This window comes from Humulus lupulus, chromosome 3 (genome assembly GCF_963169125.1).
Source record: "Humulus lupulus chromosome 3, drHumLupu1.1, whole genome shotgun sequence".
NCBI lineage: Eukaryota > Viridiplantae > Streptophyta > Magnoliopsida > Rosales > Cannabaceae > Humulus > Humulus lupulus.
In genome coordinates, this window is record NC_084795.1 from 174,054,276 (window position 1) to 174,074,046 (window position 19,771).

The 19,771-nt window shown below is 37.3% G+C and overlaps 1 long non-coding RNA gene across 1 annotated transcript; it reads left to right on the forward strand.

Moving 5' to 3' along the window:
• Window positions 1-1,347: 1,347 nt before the first annotated feature.
• LOC133823280 (uncharacterized) lies at window positions 1,348-5,812 on the forward strand. Its single transcript, XR_009888233.1, has 2 exons — window positions 1,348-1,836; window positions 5,514-5,812. It is a non-coding gene; the product is annotated as an uncharacterized LOC133823280 (long non-coding RNA).
• Window positions 5,813-19,771: the final 13,959 nt, after the last annotated feature.

Consider the following 19,771-nt stretch of genomic DNA (forward strand, 5'->3'; position numbering starts at 1 on the left):
GCTTGCTAAACGAGTCATTAGGTCATAAACGTGCATCTAAGTGTTATTAATGGGCCAGGGTTAAAATCTTTGTCAAAAGGAATGGATATTATTTTATTAAAAATATTAAACTGTGCATGGGATACCATAAAAGTGTTTACAATGTTATGTACAATAAAAAATTGTCATTACAGTTCAAAAGTTACAATCCGCCGACCTAAGAGGCAAAAATAGGATTAAACCCTAGTTCCCCTAAGAAACACCTTGGTCGTGGTGATCCAGCGGCTGCATATGTACACGTCGCCATCTAAGCTCTCCACTCAAGGCTGGGTAAGCTTCTCCTTCCCTTTAATTGCACCACATACACTATTACAAAAACACCATTTTAGGAAACTTTTTTAGGGCACTCACCTAGATGCGAGTTCTAAAAACAACTCCTGGACTTTTTAGGACTCGCACACGAGCCCTAAAAATTTATGCGTGTCCTAAAAGTTTGATTTGTTTTTTTAACATACACCTCTTGAGATTTTTAGGGCTCGCATTGTGAGCCTAAAAGAATTCTTTGAGGGCTTGCGGAGCGAGTCCTAAAAATTGATGCGTGTCTTAAAAGTTTTATTTTGTTTTTTTTAATATACATTTCTTGGACTTTTTAGGGCTCGCGTTGCGAGTCCTAAAAGAATTTTTTGAGGGCTTCCTAAAAGTTTTATTTTGTTTCTTTTAATAAACACCTCTTGGACCGCAAGTCCTTAAAGATTTTTTTGTAATAATAGTTGTAATTTTTTTATTATTATATTCTATTTTTAGATTAGTTAATTATATTTGAAATAATTAGTAAAAAAGAACAATAAAATGTTTAATGCTTTATATGGGAACAATATATAATTTTCCTTTTAAAATAATCATATATGTTAACATTACAATATTATATTCATTGATGATACTTATTATGATGTTATAGTATTAATTTTTTATTTTTTTCTTTTAAAACTAATGACTATTATTTACAAAAAAAGTTAATTAATATTGAAATAGAACTTGTCAAAGTAGTAATTAGTAATTTGTAATAGTAAATGTCTTTTAGTTAAAAATAAATTATTTAAATAACTTAAATAAATTTTTAATAATATTTAATATTAGCTATTAAAAATTATTTATTATATTTTATTTTTAATTAAATATCTTTTATAGAAAATAGAAATAAAAAATTACTTACTAACCTACTATAATAATATTTAAAAAAAATGTTATTGTAATAATAAAAATATTTTTATGTCTCCAAGGTGCAAATAATAATATATCTTTTGGTGGAAAACTTTCGTACTTGGCCTAAGAGAAACGATTTGTTTTTAATATAAATACTAGTTTTTTTAATTTTTGTAATTTTGAAAATAAATATGAGCCCATAGACCCAAAACACCCTAACCCTCACATCATTTTCTCTCCCTCTCTCTATCAGCCGCCTTACCCCTAGTCCATCTCTCTCTATCTCCGTCTCGCAGCCATCTCTCTCCCATGGTCTCTTTCGATGACGCAGAAAATGACGGCTTAAGTCCTCCACACCCTTCTTACCCTCTCCATCTCTCAGCCCAGCTCTGTCTATCTATCTCTATCTCTATCTCTCTCTCTCTCTCTCTCTCTCTCTCTCTCTCTCTCTTTGTATCAGGCATTGCCGACGGTGTGGTGGGCTCGACAACAAAGGCAAAGGCAGAGGCAGGGGTCTCGGCTCCCTCACTCCTTTGTCCTCCCATTTCTCTCTCTCGTTATTTTTTTTTTTGCAGATGGTGCTCATGGTTGTGGTGATTGTTCTAGGTGGCCATGGTTCGGGGTGGTGGTGGCAGCGGGCTATGGCTTAGGATGGTAAATTTCAGACCTGTCTTTTATTTTTTGATCTGTCTATGCGTTCTCTCATGTTCAGTTTGTTTGTTATATGTTGGGTTTACGTTATCAATTTTTATGTATATATGGGTGTAAGTAATGAATATATATTATCTATTTAAGTTGATGGTATAATATATATGAGTTGCTTCTGTTATCTGCTTGGATCTCTTGTAAGGTTTTAATATGTGTCTACGTAGGTGCACACGGGATTTGCAGCTTAATTGTGATGTATTAATACTGATAAGAATGGAATGGTTAAAAATAACTGATAAGAATGATTTTTTTCAATGAACTCTCGGATGGTGGTTACCAAGATTAATTATGTCTTAGTTTGTTAATGTCGTTTCAGCTTTTCTTAGAGAGGGAAAAAATCTGTGGGTAGATTTATGAGTTTGGCATTGAAGCTAATGATTTCAAATACATGCCATAATTTCCATGTAAAAAAATTAGTCTCGATTCTCACCTTTGTTCTCAAAATCAAGAATTTCAACAATATTCATATTAGTATATAAATATCTATATATATTTATGTTGATTTATGTTGTTTCCATAAAGTGATTTTGTAAAATGGGCATATCATTAACCATATAATTGTATGTATAGGTAAAGTGAATTCTTCTAAGACCCACGTTGACCCACGTTTTTGATATAGTACAGTAGAGATTTAAAGATAGGGAAATTTGCTGCTAAAATACCAAAACTTTCAAGTTAGTAACACTTAAATATCCAAAATAATTTTTTGGTGGTAAAAATATCCAACCGTTAACTTTTCTGGCATTCCGTTAGTACCCATAGTTAAAGTTTAGTTTTGACATATAAAAGGACAAATGGCACTCCAAGATTACTCCACATATATTATATTATTATTAAAACATTTAAAATAAAAAAACTGAAAAAGTAAAAGAAAAAGAAAACAATTATTAGAGAGAGGGAGAGAAGACGAAGAACAGAGAGGGAGAGAAGATGAGAAGAAGAACAGAGAGGGAGAGAAGAGAGAAAGACGAAGAACAGATTACCCAGAAAACTATTTTGAACCCCAACGAAGAACCCCTTGAGACGCCGACGAAGACTCATCTGAGATGCCGATGAAGACCCACCAGAGACAGTGACACGAACACCACCCACCAGAGACGTCGACGAAGACCTTGAGACACCGGCAAATAAACGTCGACTAGCCAGGAATTCAGAGTAGAGGAGGCACAATTATTATGTATTTGTGTAGTGTCATATGCACAGATATATTAAGTACCTGGTAGTGCAATGCACTAACATTTTTCTTAATGTTTCATTCCAAAGAATTAGATCAGCACATTATGGGGTCAGAAAGACCACAAGGAAAATTATATTACTTAATGAATTCATTCTGCTTCAACATAAATATCTTGTAACTTTTCGTGGAAACAGATTGCAACGTAGAACAAAATTTTACAGAATTTATGGCCTATACTTGCAATAGAAGAATCCACTACTAATTTAGATTCACCTTCACATTCCTATTAGAGCCTCGGGATAGTTAGGATCCTCTTTCAATAGCTGTGAATATCATAGTTGTAAAGTTAAATGTGTATAGCTTAGTTACAGGCTTATCACATTAACATCCTGAGTCATTGCTCCCAACCAACAAACTCAGGAAGAAGAAAAAATAAAGTACCAAGTAATAAAAAGAAGTGTAACGGAAGTTCTTTTTAGTGAATTTCTCTTGGAAGACATAGATGACTTGAGGCCCTGAACTATTACCTGATCAAAGATAGATATAGCACGAGCATATTTTCCTTCATTCACCTGTTAATGAAAAATTGTTCAATAGAAGTACAGAGCAAATGTTCCATAACACAGAATATTCTTACAAATAGTAATTGTACTCTAAAAAGACATTATGATACATACCTCTGCTATACCTCTTGATAGACGAAAATCCACACTTATTGACTTGGTCTTTTATTTTTGTTAGACTCATCACTTATTTCAGTATCTGAAAACAACCCAATGGTGAAGATAAGTTTCATGAAGAGGGATAGGGTTCCCTGCTTCATCAACAACTTCTGCATTAAAACTCTTCACAGCAATATGACCTCTTGGAAAGTCAATGTTATAGTAAAATCTATTGACCACTGATCCTGGTCCCAACTCAAACTCAGGGGATAGAAATATAGCGGATTTGGTCTTAATTTGTTTTTTGATCCTCAGAGAATTTGAACTTGATATGCTGCTCAATACTAGTACTAATATTGCTAAACACAAAGACCAATCTCCAAAACGAAATACCATTTTGTTATGCCTGCCAATAATGAAGTTTCAGTCACCATAAAACCATTAAACCCAAATGAAATCAATTGCGAGTGCCAATAATTCAACATGAAAACCCATCAGAACTCCCTCTCTGTTCTTCGTCTTCTCGTCTTCTCTCCCTCTCTGTTCTTCGTCTTCTCTCCCTCTCTCTGATAATCGTTTTATTTTTCTTTTTACTTTTTCAGTTTTTTTATTTTAAATGTTTTAATAATAATATAATATAATTACCTTAGTTATATTTTTAAATCTTTTCAGATGGTTTTAAAATGATTTATTTATTTTATTTTTATTTAATTTACATGTGGAGTAATTTTGGAGTGCCATTTGTCCTTTTATATGTCAAAACTAAACTTTAACTATGGGTACTAACGGAATGCCAGAAAAGTTAACGGTTGGGTATTTTTGCCACCAAAAAATTAGTTTGGGTATTTAAGTGTTAGTAACTTAAAAATTTGGGTATTTTAGCCGCAAATTTTCCTTAAAGATATAATGTCATGTAACATATAAATTGGCTCTATTTTATTAACTGCTTTTTCTTAAATTAGTTATAATATAACACATAAAATTGGCCCTGTTTTAGACCGAGCATTGATTTGTTTCAATCCAAAAAATTTAGACGATACTCATTATCTTTCCATTTTAATATATTCATGAATATTTCTTTATTTGTTTGCACATAATATATTTGTTAAAATGCCTTTGAGAAACTTGTATAATTAAATACCAATTTTTTTTGCTAAAACATAATCTTGAGTACTGTATGTTACAATAGTTATGTTTGTTATCTTATTCTCCAAATGCTACTGCAGTTTTGTTAACGAAAAAGTTCAGATAGTTATTTATGTTATCTTATTCTTCAAATGCTACTTGTTGTTCTTCTCCATCAGATAGTTACCTGTTGTCTACATTGCTCTGAGTTGGAGGATAAGTTATGAGAATTCTGTGTGCTGTGGTGATAATGGAATGTTGAAAACTTGTATATATTAGTGAAGTAGGTTCTGAGAATTTTGTGTGCTGCGGTGATATATGGATGAAAACATGTGTGTTGTTTGATTTATCTGAATTGTTTGTATTGACTGTGACAGATGGCTAGGCTAGTAAATTAGGGCATTTGCTGTTCGATTTTCTGTTTGATTTACTTTTATACTTCAATATTTTATCTTCAAAACTTTTATGAAAATACTCCTACAAATGATATCACAATGAATATGTTGTCACACTTGGACTGAGACATTGGTAGCAAGAGAGTTGTGTAACAATTGTGAGTAAACTTATTTATTTACAATACAATAAAAATCTAGTTACGATTTTTCATGTTTGGTGTATTATAATGTGATTTTTCATGTTTCATGGATGATTTTATAAAGAAATTCATGGCAGCCAATCCTTACTTTGGAAAGACAGTGACGAGGGTGAGTACAATGACAAGAAGAAGAAAGATATGTTGTTTGACAACGAATTTAGTGTTTTATTTTATTTGTAATTTTTATTAGAGTAAATGATTATTGGTTGAGTGGTTAATTATTTAATTTGTAAATCAGGTAATATATATTTTAAGGTCAAGACGATTATGTTTATAAACAAGGCTATATAATTTTTGAGTCAAGTAGTAGTGTTATATTTGTTCTAAAATTTGTTTGATTAGATTTGTAAATACTTTGTATAAGTTTTGCTATTTCAAACTATAATTTTTTTAAATTAATTTGTATATAAATGTTTCATTAAATCATAATTTTATATTTAAAATAACAATAAACAAAATTTTTTAAAAATTAAAAATATAACTTTTAAGGGCACCCAAAAAGAGTCATAAAAACCTTATTTAAAGGCACTCAGCAAGATCTTTCAGGACTCACAGACATTCTTTTAGCATTCGCAACGTGAGTCCTAAAAATATGCGAGTCATAAGGCTCTCAAATAGAGGATTCGCGCTCCGCGAGTCCTAGAAAGCCTTTTTTGTAGTAGTGATAGCACCCGTGAGCTAAGGCTCAGCAAGAAAACTTACTACTGCATGTATATAAATAATAATAACGATCATGAAACCATTATGGGGCTCGCAGCCCTAATCATATGATGACTGCTAAGTCATTCTTGGTCTTGCACTTTGGATTAATGACTATTAAGTCATTTTGGGGTCCTGCGCCCTGAAAAGATGACTAATAAGACATCCTGGGGTCCTGCACCCTAAGCCATGTGACTATCAAGTCACCTGAGTCATTTAGCCCCGGCTCTGAGTAACTAGCCATAGACTAGCCAAGCACTTTAGTTTTCTTCTACTAATAGGTCAGTCAATTATTTAATGCTCATGTTGATTAGATCTAATTATTTCAGCCTGTGTTACAATGCAATGCAACCAATGTCTATATATAGAGCACTTAACATGCCTCATCAATAATCATGTTTGTCACATACTGGGTGCAGTTTTCTTACATCAGATTTTAGCGTAAAATATGTTAAGAATGACCCTTGAGAACGATCCTAACCTTAGGCCCTTAGTGGTAACCTAATCATAACCAAATATGAAATCCAATAAATATAACGAGTAATAAAAAATTCTCGGACCAAGACCTAGCCCCTGGACCTCGAATCCTACTAAAACAGTTAGTAGATTTGATCCCAAGTCTTATGGTTCGAAAACATGCCCTTAAAACCAAATAAAACCCAACCTGACTCAAAAAGAACAGGCGGGCCGCGACCTAACCCCAAGGACCGCGGTGTGCCTCCGTGATAGATAGGCCCCCTGTTTAGGTGCCAGGGGCGGGCTGTGACTTGCCCTTGAAGGTCATGGCGTGCCTGCCAGACAGAGTCTAGTGAAGGCTCTAGGGTTCACTCAAGTCGCAACCCCCATGAACTCGGTCGCGACTTGACCCCGCAAACCCAGCTCCCCTGCATAATCCTCAAACCAAACTTAGCCAAAACCTTTTCTAAACAAACCCAATATCAAATCCAAACATTAATACAACACAACCCAAGCCTAGAAACACTTAAAACACCATCAAATACTCAATTCTAAAATCAAACTATTAAGCTTACGAATAACCTCAAAAACAGAGAAAAACTAAAGGTTTAAACATAGAGTCCTTACCTTAGATATGAATTGAGCTCCTTTCAATTGCTAAACACACTTCTAAGCCCTTAAGCCTCAAAACCTTAAGCTTTAATCTCCTAATTTTGCCTCAAACACCAAACCGAGAAAGAGAGAGAGAGAGAGTAGTTGGGAGAGAATGAGAAACTTTGTTTTTGCCTGTGTAATTCTACAGCCTTCTCCCCTTTGTCAAGCCTATCTAATGGCCTAAATGACCAAAATTCCCCTAGGACCATCTAAAACCTTAAAAGCCACCCAAGGGCAAAATTGTTATTTTCCACCTATCCCATTAATCATAATTAACGTCCTCCAATTCCCGCTACTCCCAATATCCTCAAATAATTATCAAATCATATCCCATTACTCGTCTCATTCCTAGTAATGTTCTATACATCAATTTACCCATAGGCTCACCCCGAGCCCGGTAATTAATCTTGTTGACCCAGGATTTGGCCAACTGACACGGAGTCAGAATATGCTTGATATGAATGAATGTGTAGAGAAGAACGTAATGACAAAAAGTAATAACAACACGATATTTTTATAGTGGTTCGGCCCCAGGATCTGGTAATAACCTACGTCCACTTAGACTGTTATTGATATAAGAACCAAATGAGTGATCAAAGAACAAGGGTTCAATGAGTTTCACTAACCTCTCAAGAACAATACAATATCACTAGGAGAATTACTATAGTCTCAAATGATTCAAAAGCCAAAAGTCCCTTCCTTGAGCTATCTTTTGCTATTTATAAGCTCAAGGGGGATCACAAAAGATTGTTACAGATATTCTTTCCTGAATAATCGGATACTCAGGAGATTGTGTGAGTTAAGTTCGGGATTTGCAAAGATCTTCACAGTAATGTTGCTTTGTATGCGGAACCATCGACCAGACTGGTCGCAGGTAAGACTGGGCTGCTTACTGCTTCTAATGCGTCTTCTGGTCGATACTCTAGCAGAGCCTTTCCAAGTGTCAGCCACGTGTCCAGGGATCACTTACCATGTCATCAATGCTAATTTTTTGGATAACAAATCTCGTTATGACAAAACCGCTAACTTGCTTCCTAGGATCGTCTTATGCCGAAAAGCTCAAACATATCCACATAATAATGTGGTCTCACCCATATATCACACACATGCACATACACATACAAATATGCCCTCAACGGGCCAAAATTACGAAAATGGTCTTCTAGTAAGAAACTGGCCCACATGCATGCAAATAGCATCATATAATAATATAACTTACATAATCATGCATATAATCGCATAATCACATATTAAATCAATTATGGTCCTCCTGGCCCCCTAATCCAGGCACTAAGCCACACTAAGGAATTTGGGACATTACAATAATAGCTACCAGGCAACTATTGGTATGGCACCCTATGAGCTACTTTATGGAAGGAAATGTCGGTCTCAGTTACATTTGGACGAGGTAGGAGAAAGAAAAATTCTTGGATATGAGGTTGTTAGAGAGGCTCAAGACACAGTGGAACTGATTAGAAAGTGTATGCTCGCTACTCATAGTCGAAAAAAGAGTTATGCGGATGCCACACAATGAGATGTGGAATTCAAAGTTGGAGATTAAGTCTTCTTAAGAATATCTCCTATGAAAGGAGTGAAGCAGTTTTGGAAGAAAGGCAAATTTAGTCCCCGATTTATAGGTCCTTTTGAGATATTGGACAAGGTGGGAAGAAAGGTAAACTTAGTCCCCGGTTTGGGAAGAATGGATAACTTAGTCCCCGGTTTATAGGCCCTTTTAAACAACTTCAAGTGTGCTAAAAGTGTTCAAAAATGTGTTTGATATATCTGCATAAGTTGATATATCGCAGCTATAGGGGCTGATATATCAACTCCACACACATATTATGAAAGTTTGTGCAATCCGAGCTAGAATCAGCCCTCAACAACTTGGACTTATTTTTGAACAATTTTGACCGAGTTCTGGGCATCTGTTGAGAAGAAAATTATATTTTTATTCATTTTAAATTTCACTCCTTGAACTCTATAAATAAGGCTCTTCACTTAGCCATTTGCATCATCATTCAAGCACTTCTTAGTGACTCCAAGCTGGTAATTTCGTTATAGAGAGAATCACTAGGGTTTCGGGGTTAAAAGCTTTCAAATCTAAGCTTTCTAAACACTTGGGAAGTAAGCTAGAGTGTTATTTCAGTTTTGAGGTGTAGATCAAAGTTCTAATCTATTTAAGGTACTTTTACCCTCAGATTTAGTTCATTATAGTTCATCTTATTCTTTTCATTTTCTTCAAATCCTAACTTGTTATAACGACTTTTTAGTTTAGGTGTTTGATTTCCTTTGAAACTTAAGGTTTTCAGCAAGTTCTTATCTTGATGGTTTAGATCTTCTTTTCATCTTCATTTCTTTAGAAAACTTATTGATCTTACTATTTGGTTTTAGGAGTTTCCCATCCCGCTCTTGTCTTCCATATCCCAGTTTTGGTAAGGAAAATAAGTTAGATTTTGTATTATGATTATCTTTATATGATATATGTATGTATGTTGTTTTTATGTTTGTAGTCGCTTGGGAAATATGGTTGCTTAGATAGCAAACAAGAAAATCTCGAGATTTTGTCATTATTGTAGACTATAGTTATGACTAAACCTACCTCTAAATAGTAGTAAGAGGACCTAGATGGTTTCTATCATATACTATATTTGTGTTTTATCCTACATCTAAATAGTAGCAAGAGGACCTAGATGGTTTCTATCACATACTGCAATAACGAGTTAATGGTCATTAATAATGTAGTCTTATGTTTTATGATTTATGTTTTTACGTCTTATGATTTATGATATGCTTTAGTAGTTTTTCCTTACTGGGTATTAGGCTCATTCCTTTTTTTTTAGATTATCCAGGTAAATGAGCATGGAAGGCGGGACAGATTCATGAAGGCTTTGGCATGTGTATTGGGAGAGGACTAAATGAATGGATTGATGGAAACGATCGAGAATGACGTTTATGTTTTGAGTCTTTTTAATCATGTATTTATGATTTTCTGCATTTAGTATTTGAACAATTAAAGGCTTAAATTTTCTCTATGATTTTATGTAATAACAATGGGATCCCGAATTTTGGATTTTCAAATAGAGATCTATTATTTTATGTATGAATTCGAAATTAATAGTTATGTCTTAGTATTTTTAATGGTCCGAGGTCTTTAAGTTAGTCGGGTCATTTCATGACTAATGCCTCGGCATCACTTATGAATAGATGAATAGGGTGTTCAAAGATTATTTGGATTGGTTTGTCATAATCTTTATCGATGCTATTATTGTATACACTCAGTTAGAGATTGGCCAAGGAACGCCTCAGAGGTCAGAATTTTCCTTTGTTTGGCAGGGTATTACATGTGTTTTGTAGAAGAGTTCTCAAGGATTGTTACCACATTGAAAGAATTGACACACAAAATTAGAAGTTTGCATGGCCAGGTAAGTGTGAGAACAACTTCCAGGAAATGAGGCAGTGATAGATTATAGCTCTAGGTCTGAGTCTTCTAATAGATCAAAACAAGTTTATGGTTTAAGTTGTGTCCTTATATAGACAAAAAAAAGTGATTGCTTATGCATCATGTCAGTTGAAGGATATGACCAGAGCTAGAATAGAGTTACTAGTGGGCCATTTGGCCAACATTATGCTTGAATTTACTCTTTTAGAGAGGATAAAAGAGAAATAGTTGAGTGAACCACAGATGGGAAAGATTAGAGGGGATGTCCTAGCTGGATTATCTAAGGACTATACAGTGTCTGGTATAAAGATCGGATTTGTGTTCCGATTGACACTGGGATTAGATGGATGAATCTCACACCACCCCTTATTCTCTACATCCAGGCACCATGAAAATGTACCAGGATCTGAAAGCTTATTATTGGTGGCTTAGGATGAAGATGGACGTAACTGAGTACGTGGCAAAGTACCTAACCTATTTGTAGGTCAAGGTATAGTATCAAAAATTAGGAAGGCTATTACAGCCTTTGAGTATCCCAAAGTGGAAGTGGGAGGACATCACGATCGATTTCGTGGTGGAATTGCCCAGGATAGTGGGCCAGCATGATTCAGTCTTGGTCGTTATGGACCAGTATACGAAGTCAGCTCACTTTTTACTAGTTAGGATGAACAATACAATTGACTAGTATGCAGATCTCGATGTGAGAGAGATAGTACGCCTTCATGGGATTCTAAGGTCTATCTTATCGGATGGGGACCCTATTTTTACTTCCAAGTTTTGGGGAAGGTTATAAAAGGCGATGAGTATACAGCTGAAGTTCAGTACAACTTATTATCCTCAGACTTATGGTAAATCAGAGAGGATTATCCAGATATTAGAGGAAATTCTTAGAGCATGTGTATTGGACTTTGAAGAGGTCATGGAATGAATATTTGCCTCTAATAGAATTTTTCCGATGATGATAGCAACCAATTGACTATTGGAGGGGCACCTTATGAGATGCTTTATGGTAGGAAGTGTAGATTGCCCATTCACTGGGACAAGATGGGTGAGAGGAAATATTTGAGTCTTGAGGTAGTTCAGAGGACCACTGAGGCTATTGAAAAGATTAGAGCTCATATGCTCGCTTCTCAAAATAGAAAGAAAAGTTATGTTGATCTGAAGCAGAGGAACGTAGAGTTCCTAGTAGAAGACTATGTCTTCCTTAGAGTCTCACCATGGAAAAGGGGTGAGTAGATTTGGGGAAAAATGGCAAGTTGAGCCATAGATTAGTAGGACCGTTTGAGATCCTGGAGAGGATCTGTTAGGTTGCCTAAAGATTGGCCTTACCATCGGCACTGTTGGCCATCCACAATGTATTTTATATTTCCATGTTGAGGAAACATGTATTAGATGAGACTCACGTGTTGAGTTATGAGGATCTGGAATTGGAGGAAGAGTTATCTTATAAGGAATAGCCAGTTCAGATTTTAACATAAAGGATAAAGTTCTGAGGACAAAACTATACCTTTGGTTAAGGTATTATACAAAAACAGTAAGGTCGAGGGAGCGACCTGAGAAATGGAATCAGATATGTGGGATCTACATCCAGAGATGTTAAGATAAAATTTCGAGGATGAAATTCCTGTAAAGAGGGGATAGTTGTAACGTCCTAAATTACCTAGTAAGGCTTAGGGCCTTAATTAGGGGGTCTGGATGAAAAATTATGGAAATTATACGAATATGCAATATATATGTCTATCGTTATGTGATTATGTGAGTTATATTATAATATGACTTGATATGCCTATTTAGGTGTATTAAATATGCATGTGGGCTCGTTTTTGAATAAAAGGGACATTTTCATAATTTGGCCCATTATGAGTATATTTGGCATATATGTGATATATATATGAGACCACATCATTATGTGGATATATTTGGGTTACTCGGCACGAGGCGATCCTAGGGTGCAAGCTAGTGGTGAAGTCACAACAGGACCAATACTTGACTCGGAGTAAGTCAAGGGGTATTTCGGGTATTTAGTACATTACCGGGATATTGGGTAATGGGAATAAATATTTGATGATATGTTTGGAGTTATTTAAATTAGGTGGGAATTCTAGGCCCCCGAGGGCGTTTTTGGGGTACCATGGGCATTGGGATTTGCTTAAGATTACTTAAGCTAGAAGTAACCTCTTAGAACTCAAACATAAGGGCTCGGGATCGATCCTACTACCCAGTTTAGTAGAATTTGATATCCCAGAGGCTAGGACTTGGTCCGGAAGCCTTTATTTGTTCACTATTGATGGAATTTTATACTTGGTTGTGACTAGGTTATCGCTACAGGCTCAAAATCAGGATCGTGCTTGAGGGTCGTTCATTTGTAACCCATGAAGGGAAGCCTTTATTTATTCATTATGAATAGGGCATAAACGCCTAAGAATGTGCATGATTATGATTATGCTTGTTGTACGCCCTGATTTTCCCACGGGCTGATTAGCAAGCCGAGCTGCAGATTAATCATGATTATCTCATGGATTCCCCTAAGACCGGAGCTTCTGTCGTTAGCTCGAGGAAGCCCCAAGGGCTCGCCTCCATTGTCCAAGACTGGAGGAGGCCCCCTGAAGGCCAAAGGTCGAGTCCAGTGTGCAGCTCGCGATACGAGCTGGGTATGGAGCTATGACTCTTTGAGAAGTCAACACACGCAAGGTAAATGTGCATATATCAGGCATCACGTGTCTGATATCCCCCCTGACTTCTCGGACACGTAGCAGGAACGTGCGTGTTCAGACGCCCACGATTGGGTTGGGCCGTGCGATCCATTACTTCCTTACCTATTGATTTGACCACACTCATGTGTCAGGTTTAGGAATTAATCATGAATGTCACAGAATTGATACAAGTAAGAAGGTCACGGGATGACCTCACTACCAACTTCCAGGTGCCTTCTCCTATAAATATGGGGACCCTGGGAGTTGATAGGGGTTGGAAAAATAATCTCTTGTAAGAAATACTCTGTAATCAAATACTCAGTATAGATCAATAATATTGACTAGTGGAGTAGAAGGATTTTAACCTTCGAACCACTTAAAAACCGTGTCTTGAGTCACCTCTTTCACCATCTAAGATCATACATCTATTTCGGTTCACTTTAAGCACTAATCTCTTTCTCTCCTTCTCTTAATTACCTGTTGGCGAAGAACCGCGTCAACACTTGTAATTATTGATTAAGCATGTTGAACGCTTTGTATTTGGATATTTGATATATGATATATGCTGGTCTGTATTATCTAATTGTGAAAGTCTTGAATTGTTAGTCAAGGACAATAATAGCGCTGAGTGCTGGTTGTAAAACATTGACTTATCAGTCAAGTACGAAGATAGTGTTGGACATTGGTCGTAGAGCATTGACTTATCAGTCAGGGACGAAAATAGAATGAGTGCTGGTCGATATGGTTATGCTTAACCAAGAGCGCATCATACACTTGAACGACCTATTGATTGTAGGAAAACTCAGCGCCAGGTACGTTGGACCAAGTCTAAGGCTGGTTATATAGAGGATAGAGCAATGGGCCCTAGGGTGACTTATTAGTCCCATATCCTAGGCTAGGGATGGGCCCCGGACTTGACTTATGAGTCAAGAACGACATTAGCACACTGAGTGATGGCTGGAAAGCATTGACTTACGAGTTAAGGATTGCCTTAGCACACTAAGTGCTGGTTAGAAAGCATTGACTTATTCGTCGAGGACGGCCTTAGCATGCTGAGTGTTGGTCGTAAAGAATTGACTTATTAGTGAAGTATGACTTTAGCACGCTGAGTGTTGGTCGTAAAGCATTGACTTATTAGTCAAGGACGACAATAGCGGACTAAGAGCTAGTCGATATGGTTATGCCTAACCAAGAGCGCATCATACACTTGACTGACCTATTGGTCGTGAGAAAACTAGAGTGCCAAGTACGCTAGGCCAGCTCCAAGGCTGGTTATACATAGGATAGGGAAATGGGACCCGGGGTGACTCATTAGTCCCATATCCTAGGATGTTGTACCCCAGTATGATTCCATAATCATGTATTTTTGGGCATTGGACCCCAGTATGATTCATTGATCATTTATCTTGGGCTATTAGCCCCATATGAAAATGTAGTCATTTATATGGATGGTATGCATGCGTGAGTAGGGTTAATACTACTAGGCATGCTTATTATGATGTGGTAACATGTTATTAACTTCTTATGAGCATGCTTAAGTTTTCTTGTTGAGCCTTGGCTCACGGGTACTTTGTGTTGCAGGTAAATGGAAAAAAAAGCTGGACAATCCTTGAGTTTGAGAGCTTAGGTGACGATGTGTATACATGTGGCAGCTCGACCACCACGGCCGAGGGTTTAAAGAGGAACTTTGGTCAAACCCTATCTTGCCACTTAGGTCGGCAGGTTGTAACTTTTTCATTGTAGTTAACCTTTTACATGTATTTTGGGATCCCATGTATGAAGGAAATGTTTTAATGAAATGATGGTACCTTTGACAAAAATATTTTAACCTTAAACCGTTAAACACGTTTAGTTACACAGTTATTTCCAAATGACTCTTTAGTGAGTTTAGCACTATTTAAAATACACAGTGTAACGGTCCCTGAGTAGTAGGGCGTTACAGTGGACAACAAGGAACAATCAATTGACTTGATTGTGCTAGGTGTGGATGATTTCAACAAGATTTTGGGAATTGATTGGTTGGCCAGGTATGGGGCTAATATAGACTGGAAGATAAAGATGGTGACTTTTGAGACCGAGGGTGAGGACCCCTTCGTTTTTTTTTTGTTGCACTGTGCATGGACCCCGTATGAATATGATATCAGCATTGTGCGCTAGAGACCTATTACAAGGTGGTTGTATAGGATTCCTAGCTAGTGTGGTGGATACCACTAAGGTCATGCCAGTGGGACCAGAGGAGACTAGATTGGTGTGTGAGTTCTTAGATGTGTTTCCTGAGGACTTTCCAGAACTGCCATCACACTGGGAGATTGAGTTTTTCATTGAGATGGCACTAGGTACAGAACCAGTGTCAAGGGCATCATAGAGAATGGCTTTGGAAGAACTCAAGGAGTTGAAGGTACAGTTACAGGAATTACTAGACCTAGGATTTATCAAACCTATCTTCTCACCATGGGGTGCTCCAGTTTAGTTTGTGAAGAAAAAGGATGGGACCCTGAGGATGTGCATCGATTATAGGGAATTAAACAAACTAACTATCAAGAACTAGTACCCACTACCAAGGATAGATGACCTCTTTGACCAGTTGTAGGGTAAGACAGTGTTTTCAAAGATTGATCTTTGATCTGGTTATCACCAGCTGATGATCAAGAATGAGGATATTCTGAAGTTGGTATTTCACACAAGGTTTGGGCATTGCGAGTTTCTATTCATGTCATTTGGGTTGACCAATGCCCGAACGACGTTTATGGTTCTGATGAACAAGGTGTTCAAGGATTATTTGGATTAGTTCGTGATTGTCTTCATCGGCGATATCCTGGTTTACTCTCATTCAGAGGCAAAGCATGACTAGCACCTCCGGTTAGTATTGCAGAGATTGAAGAAGCACTGGTTGTATGCCAAGTTTAAGAAGTATGAGTTTTGGTTATAGCAGGTGACATTCCTTGGTCACATTGTTTGTGGAGACATGATTAAGGTAGATCCGACCAAGGTGGAAGTAGTTAGGGATTGGCCGAGGCCAAGGAATACATCGGAGGTCTGAAGTTTCCTTTTGTTGGTAGGGTATAATCGGCACTTCGTGGAAGGATTCTCAAATATTGCTACACCACTAACATAATTGACACAAAAGAACTTGAAGTTTGTATGGTCAGTAGTTGAAGGGAAGATTGATTACTGCTTCGGCGCTGAGCCTTCCTTTAGATGGGGGAAATTTTGTGGCGTACTGCGATGCATCGAGACTAGGACTAGGATGTGTGCTGATGCAAACTGGGAAGGTGATTGCCTACGCATCGCGACAACTAAAGGAATATCAACAGTGATACCCTACTCAGGATTTGGAGTTAGCAGTGGTGGTATTTGCACTGAAAGTGTGGCAACACTATTTGTATGGAGAAAAGTGTGACATATACACCGATCATAAGAGTTTAAAGTATTTCTTCACCTAGAAGGAGTTAAACATGAGACAGAGACGTTGGCTAGAATTTGTAAAGGATTATGACTTTGAGATTATTTACCATCTAGGGAAAGCCAATGTAGTGGCAGATGCTTTGAGTCAGAATTCGTAAAGGATTATGACTTTGAGATTATTTACCATCTAGCTTAAAATTAAGGCTTCTAACACAAGAGAGAGAATTCGTGAAGGAGAGGGAGAGAGAAAAACGGAGGCTGTTCCACTACAATCTAGTCACTTCTCTAAATGTCTTGAGTATATCCCTTGCCTAAACAAAGACCAATTTACCCCTAAGCTTTCCAAGTCCTCTACATATCTGTAGGGGTAAAATGGTCTTTTTGCCCCCATTTCCTGCTAATTCCTCGAGCCATCCTACAAATTTCCAGTTAATCCCATCATAGCCAACTAATTACCAAATACTTACCCATTACTCAATATATCCCTAAGCTCACCTCGAGTCGAGTATTAAATCCTGCCGTGACTATTTTGCCAATCAGCTCACTAGGATCGCCTTGCGCCAAATACTGCAAATATATCCACATAATAATGTGGTCTCAATTATTTACTCACATATATAAACATTTATGCCTGCAATGAGCCAATATTACAAATATGTCCCAACTATCAAGAATGGGCCCACTTGCATACTCAATACTCATAAACATGCATATAATCTGTAACACCATGGATAACCAAGGTCGTTACACTGCGTGATTATAAAAGTGCAAAACTTGCTAATCAAGTTGTATAGTTGAAAATGTGACCCTAAAGTCGTAATTAGGTTAGGGTTAAAATATTTTGGCCATAAATAAGAAATTTTCTCTTTAAAATAACCGTTTAATACATGGGATCCCAAAATAGGTATTAAAGGACAGTTTACAAAATTTCAAAGTTTATATACAACCACAGGCCATTCTAATGTAAAAACAGACCTTTTAGGTTCTCCTGTCCCTGTACCATCCCTCGGCTATGGCGGCCAATCACCTGTAAACCAATAATCAATCATCCAAATAATAAACATGTCATAATCATTAGATTAATAACAATAAACATATAACACAATATGCAGGGTCGACGCCCTTCGGCCGCACCCTCTGATTGTCCCACTGACTCTGGCTCTCTTAGGCCGAGCTCAGTGATTATATACATAACCTTAGCTACCAGTGGCTGAGTCGCACCCTGTGTGAAAATAGTGACTCCGACACTCTTAGGACATTTATCACATGTCCCCATGGCATAATACCATCTTATGACATCACATACAATTATAGGGAGCTCTTAGTCCCAACATAACCACATAACCGGGTGCAGTTTCTTACCTTTGATTTCGAGCGCTTTGGTTAATAGAAACAAACCTCAAGCGCGATCCTGACCAAGCCCTAGCATACACCTAGTCACAACCACAAAGTAGAACCATCATTAAATCTTAATTCCGTAACCCAACTTCGGGACCAATCCCAAGCCTTCGGGAAGCCTAATTCCACCAAACAGGGTGGTGGAATTGACCCCCGAGCCTCCAAGCAAAAACCCTAAGAAAAACACCAAAAACCCATTTCTGGAGGCAGGGTAGCGCTACAACGCCACAAGGTGGGCGCTACAGCGCTACAAACAGAGACAAACATCCCCTAGAAAACCAAGCATAGCACTCCAAAGCGAGCGCTACAGTGCTACAAACATCACATGCAACCCTCTGGATTTTTCCTTTGAATTTCCCCAAGAAAAAGCTCCATAAACCCACTCCAAACCTCAACTAAACTTCAAATTGAGCCTACCATCCACAACATCTCATCCAACATGACCCAACAACATCAAAACATGGCCACATGCATCATCAACCACAGAAAACCAGAGTTGAGCTTAAAGCTCAAGAACTTCACCAGAAAACCCAAAAACTCAATTGATCAAGACCAAAAATTGTTGCCTTTGATGGAGAATCCGACCCTAGGTTGCCCTCAGTGCCCTTCCAGCCTTTGATTCCTCAAATCCCCAAGCTCAACTCCCTTAATTTCCATCCAAAACTCGAATTCAAGAACAACTTCATCAAAGTCAGAAAATTCAAACCAAACTATGTAAACTTTACCTTAATTGGACACGAACTCCAGCTGAACCTCCTAGCTTCACCAAGAACCAAAGTACCAAGCTCTAACCTAAACCTCCTCTGAGCTTACAGCTTCAAAATCCAGAAGATTGGGTGAAAGGAGAGAAAATCGTGTAGGAGGGAGAGAGAGAGAGAGATATATATCTCTGTTTTTTTTTCTTCTTTCTTTCTTTCCTTTAGCTTCTAACTCTTTCTACAACTTCCACTAAGTCTAAAAATAAGAATAACAATTATCCCCTTTTAAACACCAAAAGACCCTTTTGCCCTCCCAAATATCACCAAGTCTTTAATCACTCTAAGGGCATTTTGGTCATTTGTTCCCAATTCCCGCTAATTCCTCAAGTGTCCCTAACATTTACCTCTTAAATCCCGTCATCTAATTAACAATTATTTTCCCCAATGCCTAACAATCTCCAATATATTTCCCAAATTCCCAGAAATACCACCAAGCTCCCTCGAGCCAGGTATAAATCCCCACCATGACTATAACGCTAAACCGCTCACCAGGATCGCCTCGAGCCATAAGCTGCAAATTCATCCACATAATAATGTGGTCTTAACAATTTATTACATATATTCGCATTTATGCCCTCAACGGGCCAAAGTTACAGATATGCCCCTATAATCTAAACAGGGCCTACATGCATACTAATACTCATAATCATGCATCTCATATATCCATATAATCATATCAGCATGCTTATCACATAATCATGCATTTAACCATTTAAATCACACATAAACCAATTATGTCCTCCCGACGTACTAATCAAGGCCCTTAAGCCTTAATAGTACTTTTGGGTCGTTACATAATCATACTCACATTATCAAATAT